Raw genomic sequence first — 16,699 nt, forward strand, 5'->3', positions numbered from 1 at the left:
CGATCTTTCCCTAACTTCACATGATTAATAAGAGTCCTGGACTGAACACATCTACATGTCAATAGTCACTTATGGTTATAGCGCCACCAGCTGGCAACAGGAAGTGACATGTTTACACTGATTATGCAATATCTGATCTTTCCCTAACTTCACATGATTAGTAAGAGTCCTGGACTGAACACATCTACATGTCAATAGTCACTTATGGTTATAGCGCCACCCGCTGGCAACAGGAAGTGACATGTTTACACTGATTATGCAATGTCCGATCTTTCACTAACTTCACATGATTAATAAAAGTCCTGGACTGAACACATCTACATGTCAATAGTCACCAGTGTTGGGCAAGTTACTGAAAATTAGTAATTAGTTACAGTTACTAGTTACTTCTTTTAAAAGTAACTGAATTACTCTACCAGTTACTGTATATAAAAAGTAATTAGTTAATTAGAAAAGTAACTTTTAAGTTACTTTTATGTCTGCTTTTTAAATGTAAATATGAACAGTACTGAACAGTCAAACAGTAAAATGATATGGATGGGCTATTTTACACGTAAGACTCTAATATATCACACACTGTAGGAGCCTATTTTGCTTTAGATTCAAACTTAGTTTATTTATGTATATCATTTTAGACCATTTAGACAAATATTCTGCATGTTTACAAAAATATATTATGTGTTACAATTGTGTAGTGTCTCTTTAAAAATTTGGAGACAATTGTGTCAACATGTCATATTTTCTAAAATAAATTATAATTTTTCTGATTTCATATTTATTTTAATAAGTTAGAAACGTCTCCGCTGTGTCCTGCTGACAGGCGCGATGCGCGTACAGCAGATGAGGCAAATTATAGGTCCTCCGAAGGTTAGACCGTCTCATTTCAGTTCTCTTCGCGAACTTCTGAGCGCCTTGAAAGGCAGAGTGCTCACCTTTTATCGCATGCTTAGTAGGGTGCAGCCCTTGAATTGGAACACAGCTTGTGAAGCTTGCCGCAGGGACTGCGCTCTTTGGTCATATATTGTTTGTTTTCTGTTGGATTTAAATGATACACAGGATTAAAGGAAGATATTTAATCAGAAAACGGAGTAGGCTACGTGGATTGTTTTGTCGGACGGACACAGAGCGAGTGGATTGTTTTGTCAGACGAACACAGAGCGAGTGGATTGTTTGTTCGGATACGGAGAGACTGAAACTAAAACTAAAAGCTAGCTCACGCATACTACGGGTGTACAGCGCAGTTTGAATATTTTAGTGGAAACAACAATCGCGGATCGTTCTCTTCCATGAAGCCGATGTAAACATCTAAGAATATATGAACATTTCTTAGATTTATTACCTTTGTGGACTACAAATGCAAGTTGATGTCATACTGCGATTGCTTGGTGAAGATAATTTACAAACATGAGACCGGATTTTTCATGTTCATTCTATATGCACTGTCAGCTATGATGAAGTGTAATGAATCATTGCGCCGCCAACTACGGTCCTGCGACGTCAGATATGTCAAAATAGAGTAACGCGAGTAACGAACTCATTTAAATTTCAGTAATTGTAATTGCGTTACTTGATTTAAAAAAATACTTCGTTACATGCTCGTTACTGCTAAAAGAAGTGGAGTTACAGTTTGATGATACTTTGTAACGCGTTACTCCCATCACTGATAGTCACTTATGATGCCAATAGTCAGTTATGATCATAGCGCCACCAGCTGGTAACAGGAAGTAACATGTTTACAATGATAATGCAATGTCGGATTTGTCCCAAACTTCACATGATTGATAAGAGTCCTGGACTGAACACATCTACGTGCCATATTTACATGTAGTCACTCATACGCACACACACTCGCTCACTCTCTCTCTCTCTCTCATGCTATCTTACACGATGCTACCTCGCTGTCATTTGTAATTAGCAACAAGGAAAGGTGGCACATTATACTACACTTTTAAATGGTTCACCTATGTTTACATGCTTAAATGCCTATTTACTACTGTTCCCTTTAATTCTTATGCCCCGGCGTGGCGGTGTCATGTGTGCGAGGGCCCTTCCATCACTGCTTGCAGTTTTAGTTTTACAGTGTTGTTACTGTTTATTGCAAATCTTAACTGATTTCTATACCACAGTAGCAGCACAAATATTTACAAAGGCAAAACAATTAATCAAACCACAGGTGAAAAAATGTCAGTTTCCCCTTTTCCAAAAAGAAAAGTCCTTATTAAAGGTTAGTTTTTGCAATTATTATGGCATTGTTGTATGTATGTAATTTGATTTGTGTAGGCCTAAAGAATGTTACCAACCATATATTTTTGTTTTACTGCAAGATAAAACTGAGTCCCATGGAGTGGAAACCACGAACATCCAAAAAACCTGGGAGGTACCAAAAACTAATTCTTGAAGAGGCCCCACCAAGGATCATAGTCACAGGCAACGAGGGTTATGATGAACTCATCAATATTGCTCAGGATGTTAGGAAGACACAACACGGGAATCCCAGCGCAGAGGTGTTTATTCACAATGGCCCTCATTTATCATTCTTGCGTAGAAACGGCCGTATATGTTGGCGTAAGATTATGCTCACTCTCACCGCCTGATTTATGAAATTGTGCGTACCCTTGATATTCAGGTGTAAGCAATACCTGCCCTTCATAAATGCCGCGGCTGAAAACGATCGTCATTAGAATAACACGCCCATATAAATTCAAGTCTCCGCCTCCCCCACGCCCTCATTTTACGCCATTGACACACGTCAGACGGCAAAGAACACAAGACGGGGACGTGGAAAGAAACAAAGCTGTTTTATTTAGGAGTTTAAAGAGTGGGATTAAAGACACATTAATAATTGCATGACAATTTGTAATATTTGTATTATTTTTTTATTATAAATGCCGCTTATTGATATTTAGAAGAATAATTATTTATTATTATTATTATTATTATTATTATTATTATTATTATTATTATTATTTACTGTTGCCTACATCTAAATTCTATGTCTGCTTAATGGTTCAGTTAAGTTTTGTTTTAAATAATATTTTAAAATGATGGAGTAACTTTTGTTATGTGTAGTTCTGTATTTACATACAGTTGTTTGTTAGCTGTATCTTAGATCCAGTTTGATACGGAGCTCCGGATATAATTCAAATTAACAATTTGTGTTTCCACGACATTCACATGTTTTACTAAGCTATTCATAATTTGAAATAATAATAATTGTAATAGTAATTACTTTACATTTATGTATAAGGCTTGAATTCCATAACTTATTGGTAGACGTTTTTACAGATTCTCGAACTAGCAAATTATCAAAGGGCGTTCTGGGTTCAATTACGAGCGGTAGCAATTTTCGGAAAGGGGCTCTGATGTTACCGCACCGCTCAACGCTCCGCTCCCGCTAAGCTCCGTTCACATGCTCGCTCTGAAACGTCAGGCAAAGCGCACAGGCTCTCAAATGAAGGAATACATATGCATACAAATCAAATGCTTTGGTAAAATCTCACAAATTAAACATTGAAGTCCATGTTGCATACAAATAAACAATGAAGTTTATAATTACTATGTTTTTTTACAGTGGGTCATAATATATCATATCTTTTAGTTTGTCAGTGCGTTTTGTGGTGTTAGGAAGTGTTTGCGCATTTCTGCACTAACTCAAAATGTGCGTACACCACCTTCTGAGCTGGCGTAGGATTTGAGCGTGCCGTACGCCAACGTCCTTATTGATAAATCTCAAAGTCACCGTGGTTTTGGGTGTACGCCAGGTGTACGCTGGAAATTTGGTGTACGCACTTTTGATAAATGAGGGCCAATATGTATAGAAGAGAACACTCAATGTCATCAGAAATATAAATGGAAAAAAACACTTGTAGATCCTTTGTATGTATAATAGAAAAACACTCAGTGACTGTATGTAAAAAATGTGATGAAGAGAAAACACTAGAGAGGTGGCCACAGCGATATCCTCTCGGTAGATCACAAATGTGGGAAACACAGCGAGGCTATAGGACATCCACAAAATCCGAAAGTCACTGAGGCAAATCCTCGCGGGACACAGAGAGAAAATCCTGGCGGGCACAGAGAGAGAGAGATTTAGCAGGCAAGCCTTCAGCTGATTATGGCGCTGGACAGCGCTCTAATGCTGGTCAGCGCAGGAAGATGGACAGCGCTCGGAGAATCCACTGATAGATAGAGCGCTAACTCGGCTGTTGCCACACCAGTCGAGAGAGCCAGACAGCAGAGATTAATATAATCCAGCAGCGTGAAGGCGAGGACTGGAAATAAATCAACAGGGGAGTAACAACGGGTCGGGGGAATCTGAAGGGGCAAAGGCAGCAGAGAACATGGATATAAATAAGAAAACTTTCTAAAGCACGACAAGACATGAACTAGACAAGGCTAGCGGGCATGAACATACAATGACGAACTAGCAAAGAACAGAGGAAACGAGGGGAATTTAAATCAAACCGGATTGGGCAAATAATTAAATTCAGGTGTGTGACGCCGGTGAAAAGAGTCGGAGATAATGAGATCACCAGGTGGGAAGTGTACACATGTGGAGCTGTCCAAACAAAACACAACACATAGTGAAACAAAGACAAAGCGGCCGATAAGACCGAATTCATGACACAGGAGGCGTTTTTGGACGGCAAAAGAAAGAGAGGGAAGTACATTTACTCTCTGCCATGCAGATGGCACGAGGTGGAGACAAAGGAGCAGTTTAACCAAGAATATGGATCTGTTTCGGAGATCCCAACCCTTTGGAAGAGGACATTTTATATTGGACGTAGAGAAATGGTTATAGTAGAAAATGTTTTCTCTACCAAGGCAGATAATATTTGTAGTCACAACACAGTATGTAAGTTCCAATAAGATCATAATGTCTAATTTATGAGCTTATTGGAACTTACATATTGTGTTGTGTCTACAGATATTATCTGCCTTGGTGAAACCAGTTCACCATCAGGTATGTACCAAAATGTTTGTGGTAGTCCAGTGAGAAAATGATGTTTTTATTGTTGTTATTATTTTTTAATGTGTAAATTAATATTTTTAAATTAATTATGAATTGCTTCTTTTTTCAAGAAAATAGCAAAGTTGATATGGACTCTGATATGGTAAGACAAAATTGATTGATTCATCTTGTTTGTGTAATCAGTGTCTTTAGAAGCTAGTTTAATGCTTAACTAGGCCCTGCTGCTTATTTATTTTGCTTTTTAAATGACTGTAGGATTTCCAGCCTAAGAGATCCAGGTGTACAGGGAAATCCTTAGGTTCAGGTAAAAGTGGATAAAACAATTATGCCTCAATAGTTAGTCTGTCTGAAACTAAGCTGATTAAACCGCATCACTGTGTGACACTTGCATTACATGTGAACGGCCCCTACGCTAATATGATTTTGTTTTTCTCTCCCTGTCTCGTCCCTGGGTCCCATTGACCCTGAGGACAATGGGACAAACAGACCCAGTTCTGGTAGATGTGAAAGTCGGCACACCTCTGATCTACTGGTCGTCCTTCAATGTGATGCCCAGCTGATGCCTGACCAACGACCACCGACAGGACCCGCTTAATATCCGCTTAATCTCTGCTTAATCTCCGCTTAATCTCCGCTTAAGCTCCTTATCCGTTTATATGTGTGTATATACATGTATATCTCCCAAGGGTTTTTCCCTCCTAGGACTTTTTATTTCCTCGGCTAAACAACCCGGGGTTTTTGTTTTTTTCTCCTAGGGGGTTTTTTAACCCGGGGAGGTAGCCTGCTTGGGCTTAACTTAGCTTCTTCTTCTAGACGTTACATTAGTAATATGCTCGCTCATAATGTCGCGTCATAGCCGCAGCAAATTTGACTGCTTATGCTATTGTGTATTATGTTATGCTATCTGTCGTTTTTCTGTGCTTTTACTGCTTCTATTAATGTAAAGCTGCTTTGAAACAATTGAGTATTGTGAAAAGCGCTATATAAATAAAATTGAATTGAAAAATTAAAAGTGCTGATGGTGGTCCAGATCCAGGTTCAGAGAGATCCTTGAATGGAGGCACAGAAACAAGCACACACACTGATCCGAACTCAGATCCACCTACTGGTAAATACTTAAACGTACACTTTACCTATAAATGATAAAGTAGTTCTTGTCCCAATGCTGTTTAGAGTGGATTGGTGTCATTAGTCTCTTTAACAATTAACTGACATTACGCTATCATTTTATTACATGGCACACAAAATAAATAAATAGACATGAAATTCTGATTTAAATTCAAAATAAAGCCATTTTAGTTCCTTATAGATACTAAGTGAATAACTTACATTTCTGTATGTTTTTCACACACAGCTATTATAGGAATAAAATGCATTAGTTGTATATATTGCTTTTTTGTATTTTAGGAGTTTGACAGACATTGCCCTACAAACTGTACACAGACAATTATTCTTGTTATTCTTCTTTTGAGTTTCAAGCAATAGTGGAATATGTTATTAAGTGTTCCTCTAGCTCAATTGGTAGATCATTGAGTTAGCAGTTCAAAAGGTTATGGGTTTTATTCCCAGGAAACACTGTAACGAAATACACTGGTTGCATACAAGATTAAATCTTCTTGTTTATTTTCAATAAACGAATAATCCTTAGAAAATTAAAAACCATAGTTCATTTCTTTATTAAAACTAGTGTTTTTATTTATACTAACGAAAAAACCCACGGAAGGCACGGGAAAAGGGTGTGGTCTGCGGGAAAGGTGAAGAAAGAGAACAGGTGAGCGGAAAGGGGGAAGCGCAGTGGTAATGGCGGCGGCGTGTGCTGTGTGAGGAATCCTCGTTTACCGTTTGGATTTTCATCTATCTACGTCTCAAGTTTGTGGATATTGTTCCTGAAGTTGAGGATTAATATATCCTGCACGAATTCTGAGCCACAATTGATGATACTCCGCGAGAGATACACGCCATAACGGTTTGAATATTCTTTTGTTCTACTGGTGCCCACTAAATTCTTCAATGAAGATTTGGATAACGGAGAACTAGTATACTTCACCTTGCCATGCTTAAAAACCCCCCTACTTGATTTCATCTATTCTTTAACGAAGGAATCATCCAGTCGCAATTAAATCCCTTTGTTCCTCCCAAGGCCAACACACGTTTTTTTTTAAACTATTTTGAGTTGGGTATTCATTTAATTTTTATTATTATTTATTTTCACTTGTTATTGAGGTCTAAAGCAGATTATTGACGATTTGCTCTTTATGTCTAATCTGTTTTTGAGTGTGCAAATCATGTTGTATAATGTGTTTAATTTAATTATGTGTTTGATTATATGAGAACTGAAGTTTATGAAATAATATTATCATAATATCACGTTGGTTGTGGAGTGTATTATTAATGAAGGTTTGCTGAGTGTGGTTTCCATTTTATGTTTACAACATTATTTGTGACAGTTTAACTGTCTGGCGCCCAACTAACCCACTTAAAGGTGACCACGCTACAACACACATGTTGACATACTTATATAAAAATTAATAGCTTAAATGCACTGTAAGTTTCTTTTGATTAGTGTCTGTCCAAAAGTACATAATGATGACAGTTAAATTTTTTATGTGGACTAATATTAGATCAGGGTGCAAAGGAGTCTACAAAACCAGAACATGATGCAGAGAGGTGTGTGGAAGGAGGAATAGCGGTATCTGTAGTCAAAGGTGTTTGCCCACAGAATGAGGTGTTTTATGTATCATCTAATGTTGTCACCATCTTACCATCATGTAAGTAATTCAACTAAATTTTTAATCATTTAAGTTCATTTTATGTTTTATAAAATGCTACTATTGGAATAATGTCTTGCTGTTAAAGGTAGGTTAGGCAATTTTTGAAAAATGCTAGTTGGGTAGAGTACTATCTATGTAAACGGAGCCAAACTATTCACACGTTAAAACACACAGTACTATAAAAACACATTCGACCTGGTTTACCATAGTAACGCACATTGTTTTCACTCATTCACGACATTGTTGCCTGGTACATGTGGGGCGGGTCTATCAAAAGAGGCTCCAGATCTTTTTGGGGTGGGGACAGCGGTTACCAGAAATGGCTTGCCTTTAAAGATATATTAAGAGTAAAAGGTGACGTTATGTATCTTTGTTATTTGATATCTCAATAGTGTATGTTCCACGCCTGCCATTTTTGGATGAGTCACTTATCAATTACAAGGAACGGGACCTCTTGGGTGAAGGATCATTTGGAAAGGTGTATAGAGGTTCTTTCCAGGGAACCCCAGCTGCCATAAAAAGGATTCCATATGGCATAGCAGGACTTGAAGATCGGGACATACAGCATGAGATTCTCGTCTCACTGTAAGATGTTTGTTAAAAAAGAAGATTGTTTTGGGATAAAGACATTATTGTTGTTATTAGATCATATATTGTTAATTGCTTTGGTTTTGTTGATAGCCTGGTGAATGCCTGGTATTTGTAATTCTCAGGCGACTGAGCCATCCCAATATTGTTCGACTCATGGCAGCAGCCCGCACTGAAAACACCTTTTTGCTGGCCAATGAATACGTTCATGGCACAATCCTGGATCATGTGATACACAATGGCAATGCTTGTGTTAAGGTGAGAGTCTGTTTATTTTGTCATGATGTGTTTCATGTAGTTTTTCTTAAAGGTGCAGTGTGTAATTTTAAGAAGGATGTTTTGACAAAAATGCAAAATAATATACAAAACTACATTATCAGGGGTGTATAAAGACCTTTCATAATAAACCGTTATCTGTTTATTGCTTTAGAATGAGACATTTTATCTACATACACAGAGGATCCCCTTACATGGAAGCCGCCATTTTGTGCAGCCACGTTTCTACAGAAGCCCTTAACGGACAAACTTTTTTACTAAGTTGTCTCCGACGATGACATGTTTGTCCGGTGGCGGCTACCGTAACTTCTTTATGTGTTTCAAAAGCAAGAGGTGAGCAGAGGACTGAGCCGTTGGTTGCAATTTGCAACCTCACCACTAGATGACGCTTACATTTACACACTGCACCTTTAATCTATACAGCGTAATAGTTTTTCCTTTAAAGCTGCAATCTTTAATTATTTTATTTAAAAATAAACAAATTATTATTGAGCAAGATACAGACAGTGTTCAAAACTGTGACCTTACTATATCCTTATTCACATTGGTAAGCTTAAAATAATGATTTTAAATTTGAGCTGTCGGGTATGATTTCACTGAAAATGTATGATGTCGTTTGACCTCAACTTTGTTTTAGATAGATGACAATGGAGGCAGTGATGGTTATGAATTGCAGCTTTTTATTTTGTTAAGTAGCATAAGATTTGTGATGTGCATTCAAATCTCTCTACTGTTTTTATACTATTTTAAAAACTATTTTAATTCCCTCTTAGTTTGAAGGAAACGACAGTCATTTTGTTGCCCTTGACATATCCATGGCCGTTGAATACATTTTCAAAAAATGTCATTCATCAGGATCTAAAGCCTGAAAATATTTTGGTAAGTTATGGGTTTACTAGAGAAAGTAAAAAACAAACAGTAACAGCTTGGCAATAACATTTTAAGCATATGTAGAAAATATAATTTGTATGGAAATACTTTACAGTTAGGTTGAATCGGTTAACCATTATATAAGCAATACTTCTTTCTAGAGCATTTATTAATCTTAGTTCATGTTAACTTCAACATACTGTACTAATACATTTAAAATCAAGTGTTGTAACTGTTAACATTAATTAATGCACCATTAACTAACATTAACAAGAATTAATAAATGTTGAAAAACTATATTGTTCATTTTAGTTAATGCATTTACTAATGTTAACTAATATGTAACAGGGTGACTATTGAGGGGCGGAACCAAAAGTGGCAGATTGGTTCCGCCTGAAGATGGTTTCCGCCCGGACCCGATTTTTAATCATTTGTACTTCCTGGTTTCCCTGACAACACAATCAGGGCTTATAAGAAACCGGTGCGCAGCATTAATGTGGTGAACCACGATTCGAAGATGAAATGAGGAAAGGCAACATAAATAGAGCTGTAGCAACACACAAAGAGAGAGTTGTTTTCTGAAGTGTGATCCTTTATTCCTAGGGCAGTCCAAACCCCACGCTCCATCCCTGGAGGAGCCGGAGGGCGCCGTTGATCCGCGAAGCACTTATAGCGAAAAGGAAAGAGTGCGGCAGCCAAGAGAGGCGAAAAGGTCGGAGCTGGGAGAGAGAGTTAAAGGAGCACTACACCGGAGTGTGCTTCTCTGTTGCGCCCGTGGTGGTGTGTTATTGTGCTGTGTTTGGCTGCGCTATAGGCTGGTGTGCGACGAAACCATTCCCTTGGGGAAAAGAAGTGGATGACTACAAAACATTCCAGCTAGGAGAAGTTCACATTGAAGGTGACTGGGCGAACAGGAGATCGATGTATTACGTACTGGGTAAAGGAGGATAAGCAGTATGGATTCACTGATATGCTGACACGTGAGTAACGTTGGAGTATCATACAAACATTGAGAAGGAGGAACTGTTTGGCGTGTGTTGTGAATGTCATTATATAGTTTCGGCCCCACCGGAGAAAGAAGTGTGGGTGAGCTGATGGTCGCATGGTGAAAACGGACAAGAGATCCACCGATAAATCTTAACCACCTTTCTCTTTGTGCTGGAGACCACGCCCGACGAGCCGCACGAGAAACCTGGGACCTAGCAGGCCATATCCTTAGTTCACGAAGTGTGTGTGTGCGATGCTGTGGGTGAGTCTTGATTTTTATTCTGTGTATGTACACTAAAGCTTGCAGTGCAGTGCTGTGCTTTTAGAGATAGAGGCTGCCCTAGCCCAGAGACCCCGTGTGAGAGCAACAACACGTCGAGTATAGCCCAGTGCAAGTGAAGGGAAACAATTACCAGTATCTCCAGTGTGACCAGTTGAACCATCGCCGATCCTGAGAGAGGGCGGTGGTGAAACACATTGTGTATCTGAGTGAGTAACTTACGAGTATTTACTGTTTGGGCCGAAGGCCATTGTTGTGGGCAGCCTTTCATATTAACCACCTGTGTGCGGAGCCTCTTCAGAAAGTTCGCCCCTGCTCAGCATCCCTGGAATCAGAAAAGAGAGAGGGAGAGCTAGGGAAGCGTTCGGCCTCGCATGCCCTGTCTGCCATGGCCCTGTAAGTCCACCGCCCCCGGGAGAAGCGTTGGGTGAGGTATGATATCAACATATGTCATATGAAGTGTGACTTACCTTTGCTTTCAGCCCGCCTGCGAAGAGACACGAAAAGCCCCCAGTCTGTGTATCACGTATGCCTATGAGATATAACTTACCTTTGCTTTCAGCACGCCTGCGAAGAGACACGAAAAGCCCCAGTCTGTGTATCACGTATGCCTATGAGATATAACTTACCTTTGCTTTCAGCCCGCCTGCGAAGAGACACGAGAAGCCCAGTCTGTGTATTACGTATGCCTATGAAGATAACTTGCCTCTGCTTTCAGCCCGCCTGCGAAGAGACACGAAAAGCCCCCAGTCTGTGTATCACGTATGCCTATGAGATATAACTTACCTTTGCTTTCAGCACGCCTGCGAAGAGACACGAAAAGCCCCAGTCTGTGTATCACGTGTGCCTGTGAAGTATAACTTACCTCTGCTTTCAGCACGCCTGTGGAGAGAAACGGAAACACCCCAGTCTGTGTAACACTTACAGCTAGGAAGTGCAACTTACCTCTGCTTTCAGCATACCTGTGAGGAGAAACGGGAAGCTCCAGTCTGTGTACCACGTAGGTTTGTGAAGTATAACCCACCTCTGCTTTCAGTACGCCTGTGGGGAGGAACGAAGAGCCCCAGCGTAGGACGAACTTACCTTTGTGGTGCCTACCTACCTCTATCTGCAGTACGACTTCGAAGAAGGACGAGAGCACCTGGAACGCAGATCTTCGACCCCTGTTCCAACACGATCTGGAAGAGAATCCTAAGGGCGAGAAAAGCAAACACCATCTTAGATACGATCTACACGAGCTTAGCTGGCAAGAAGCTGAGAACCATTGAATCAAGTACTCATTGCATTTCCTTTGTTCTGCCTCCAGGAGAAGCGGAGGGCGCCACGGCTAGCAGAGAGCCTAGACAGGAGCCCCACCCTCTGCTTCCTGCAGAGTTCAGTCCTGGGAGCAAGAAGGAAGAGAGTACTTTTAATTTGCCTTTCCCCCGTCCCCTTTACTTTTAAATATTTAAATAAAGATTTGTTTTAAACGTAGTTCACTCTGTCTGTCTGGTCATTGGGGTGGCTTTGGGAACCTCCTCGAGGTGGAAACTAGGAAGGGGCGTGACCCTTTAGCTATCTCGGGTCCGCTCCGAACTGTGTGACAAATACAACCTTTTTGTAAAGTGTTATCTTTTATATTATACATCTGTATAATTGAACTTTTCTTTTTAATTGTCAACAGATTGACAGATTCTCTAAAAAAGCTGTACTTACTGACTGGGGACTAGCCAACATAAGGGACACTGTTGTACTACGACAAGGAAGAAGAATTACCGGAGGCAGGTTAGGACCAATGGGTGGAACTTTTCTTTACATGGCTCCAGAGTGCCTTATTAGCCGTGTTTGCACTATCGGGCTTCAAGCGGGCGTGCGAGTGCCTGCCGAGGCCTGTGGCGTTTGCATTGTCACTTCCGGGGCATGATCGTGCTTCACTGGTGCTTCGTTGGGGCTTAAGGCCCGGCTTTTCTGGCCCGCCGAATTCCTTGGGCCAGAGCGGGCTTCTCGGGGCTAGGGGAGTGGTAAAGGTCAAAGGCGGAGTTTATCTGAGTCTCTGGCAAGATGCGCATCCATCTGTCTGCAGATTTAAAACTTTAAAAATAATCGGGATCACCAGTAATTTACTGTTTAACGGAAGATGCCTGCTATGTTTGTACTTCGGACTGAAGAAAATGATCTGCATATGTAAAAAACAAAGACGCTTTACAATGCCGAACTCGCCATGCTAAGGATCCGGCGCACACCGCTACCGGTTCGGGAGAAGTTTATAAAGTTTCGGGCACAGAACAAAGTGTTTAAAGTGCAACAGTGCTGAGAAATTAAAGATGTGTGTTGGATCATCATTTCATCGTCCATGTATTAAAGAAGCGATCACTCAAGTCACGATGGTATCTACAGTCGGTGAGTTAACATGCTACATAACGTTTGCATACAAAACACTTAAAATACAATACAAATAACGATTGCATAAATGTCTTACATGGGTGTTTATTGTGTGTTTTGTGTTATATTGTCATCTCTGTTGAATTTTTAGTCAGCCCTTAGAAAAAGTAACCATGGTTTTATTATATTAGTCATAGCCATGCTTTATGGTATTTTGGAGATTAATTTAACTCTTATATGAATGTAGCAAACTTTATATGTGGGTATACTGTATGTGTATTTACAAACCCTTTATACAAAACATCACACGTGCTGCTTTATTCTTTTGTGTACGTTTTACAGAAAAAATGCCAACGTAAAGCTTTCAGTTTGTCATCCAGGAGTTTTTATTTTGTATATGAGAGATGACACAGCAACAAATGCAAGAGCAGGAGATGAAACGAAGATGATGATGATGAGACGACAGGAGCCATGGATGTTAAAATCCGTCCGGAGGAGATGTCTTTAAATACACTGTTTGTGCACTGATATAAACTTCATATGTAAATAAAGTACTGCGCTATTATTACTACGGCTGCTTGTCAGTTTATTGAAAATGATTGCTTAATAAGGATCACATCTGAAACACAGAAATGGTAAGATGCAACAAATGGTAAATATAACCATCATTAACTTAACCACTGTTAACATAGCTTTTTAAATACTTGTGTATATTCAGAGTTGATTCTTAACGAGTAAATTTTCTAATGATTTCTCAAACGTTTTGATTTTTGAGATGCAAGTAAAGTGATTTTCAGTCCTATTCAGCTATTCGAGGCAGTTCTTTATAGACAAAAGTATTTATTGATTGACACATTATTGAAATAGCTATTAGACAGTTACCTTGTGTTTCATGTGATGCTCAACTATTAACGTTTTCATGATTAAAGATATCAAAGATATCTTATAATGTGTAAGTATGATTACATCGCCATAGAACTATAATTACAAACTTAACGTATTTAGACACACGTGCATACCTGTATTTTAAAATAATATTATTTTACATAAATGTAAAACTAGGACTCGTTATATTCTTTAAAATATTGTGTTTAATGGCACATTAGGTAGATGAACGCTTTATTTGTAATTATCCTACTTCATAAAGTTTACTATTGCTTATTGATCTGAAATTGTCTTGTTGTGAGATCGCTCGTGTGCAGCCAACATAAACTTCAAGAGTAACACCGCGGATGGAGCAAACATCTCTATCTTCTCATCTTGGCTTCCACCGTGCAAACAGCCGCCTCAGTTATGTTCTTTATGTTTGTTGTATGATGATGCGATCTCACTCCCGTCTCCTGTCAGATTGAAGTGACTTCCTCACGGTAAAACAGGCGGAGTTGTGTGAAGTTACATCCAGGTAGGCGTATTAAGGGCGGGGTTTTCTGAAGCGCTGCGGCGCTATTGGCTTGACAATGCAAACGCGTCGTGATTTTGGCTACACAGCTGGAGGTCTAAGGCTATTGGCTCCGTGAGGCCCGTTTGAAGCCCTGGCTCGCACAGGCCCGATAGTGCAAAAGCGGCTATTGAGTTTGAAGAGGCTTCTAGAAGCTCTGACATTTGGTCTTTGGGAGCAACATACCTTGAACTTTTCACAAAGTTAAAGCCCTGGACAGTAAAAAAAACAAAAGCAGTTGTCTGGCCTAATGACCAAAAATGCACAGCCACATGCTCTTGAACATCTGTGTGAAAAATACAGTTTCATTTCCATGATGCTACACTATGACCCAGCATCAAGACCTGAAGCTTCATCAGTTGTTCTCTCTCTAAAAAAAGTTGAAGGGCCAGATTATCTGAGTCGTTATGGTTACACGTGGTGAATGTAACTAACTGTCGTGACCTTGGAAGTGTGTTAGTAGTTCAGTTTTTGGCCTACTGCTGTGTTATTTATCCATCTGTCAGAATGTTCCATATTGCTACTGACATGTTTGAATATTTGCTGCGTTTTGCAGTTTCAATGAGCAAGTAGCTCAGATCAGTAAAGATTAAAGATAAGTCTTGTTGGATTTCTTGTTTGGACATTTTTATTCAATAAGCACCTCTACACATTTTTAATGCTTAAAATTAAAATCGCTATAAAACATTAAATAATTGAAACAACTAGAAGGTGTCATTAGCCAGTAGCTCATATATAGTATTTGCTTCTGCATATGTGGATGGTATGTGAATGTCTCTTCTTTCAATGCATGTGATGAATTTCTCCACCAGCATAAGGTAAGCTGCTAGAGACCCATCTGGAGATAATGGGAAGTTTGCGTCTCTAAGAATGGCCTCTGCTATTGTTCTGAATGTTTCATTCGCCACCAACAAAGGCTCATGTGTGGCACACACAAGTTGTTCTGCATATTGCAGAAGGTCATCATACACTTTGCAGAGCATATCAGCAAAACCTACATTGAAGAGAGTAAGATGTATTTAGAAATAGGCTACTGCTTTATAACCATTTGAATTTATATAAATTTGAGACTTACTGTACCTTGAGGGGGTAAAGTGAACAAAATGTCTGGCTTTCCGAATGGACCTGCAACATTCCGCTGCTTGCGAATGTCGTGAGTGTTCCATAGTCTTTGTTCTGTGGTCAGCTCTTTCTGGAGATGGGGAAGGTGTGTGTATTGCAGGCAATTTCTGTTGGTCAACATCATCTGGTTATTTCATTTGACTACAAGTTCATTTAATCTGCAGTAAACAACCAGCCTTAACTAACATATGTACTGGATTGTCCAAATCAAGGATCCCTGATTCCACCATAGTCTAAAATAAAAGTGCATAAAACTGCCATCACTATTGTAATTAATCAACATTTATCTGCAATTTGGAACGTCTGACTAAAGAAAATAAAATCCTGACCTCAAATGTCACCTGCCATTTTTTGATCCAGGTTTTCTTCAAGATGCTGTTGAAGAATTAAGCTCTCTAATGAGGAAAAAATAAGAACAATACAATAATACACCAACCAGGTGTTTTATATAGGAGACATCTAAAACATTCTGGGAGGGGGGTCCCAAGGACTGGAATTGAGAACCACTGCTTTAAATAACTACTTATTGCATAAGTTAATAATTGGGCACAAAATATTAATATTTAAAATAGATGATATTTAGAATAACAAAAGAAATGCAAAAGCAATTGAGTTACTTCCAATTAAATCATTATATGTTGGCTATTTTTGCTTTAAACTTTCTTGTATAATACAGGTTTGTCTGCACAGCACATACTCCAAAAACATTTTAAACTAATGTTTAATTAAATTATGCAGTAATTAAGCAACAACAATTACATGCCTGATTGTGTACTGATTTGCCCATTCTGAAAGAGTCTCGTCCGTGATCACTAGCCTGCCTGAAGTGAAATGCCACTTGCATCTGTAAGTAAGGTTTTCCTTTCCTCTGTCTGCCCGAATAAATCTTGGACAACCTAGAATCAAAATTATTATTTTAAAGCATTTAATACAGTCATGTGAAAAACTCCCCATGAAACCCTGTTATGGACATTTCATCTATATATTAACAATATTGGGATAATAAAGTAATAAAACTAAGCAAAAACTAAAGA

The 16,699-nt window shown here is 39.1% G+C and overlaps 1 protein-coding gene and 1 long non-coding RNA gene across 2 annotated transcripts in view; one reads left to right on the forward strand and one right to left on the reverse strand.

Moving 5' to 3' along the window:
- The window catches only part of arsib (arylsulfatase family, member Ib), a 185,173-nt gene that overhangs the window by 103,527 nt on the left and 64,947 nt on the right, over positions 1-16,699 (reverse strand). The gene's annotated exons all lie outside the window — the stretch shown is intronic.
- Positions 7,470-9,909, forward strand: LOC141366017 (uncharacterized). The gene is made up of 4 exons (XR_012370941.1): positions 7,470-7,740; positions 8,136-8,328; positions 8,457-8,589; positions 9,381-9,909. It is a non-coding gene; the product is annotated as an uncharacterized lncRNA (long non-coding RNA).

This window comes from Misgurnus anguillicaudatus, chromosome 9 (assembly GCF_027580225.2).
Source record: "Misgurnus anguillicaudatus chromosome 9, ASM2758022v2, whole genome shotgun sequence".
Lineage (NCBI taxonomy): Eukaryota > Metazoa > Chordata > Actinopteri > Cypriniformes > Cobitidae > Misgurnus > Misgurnus anguillicaudatus.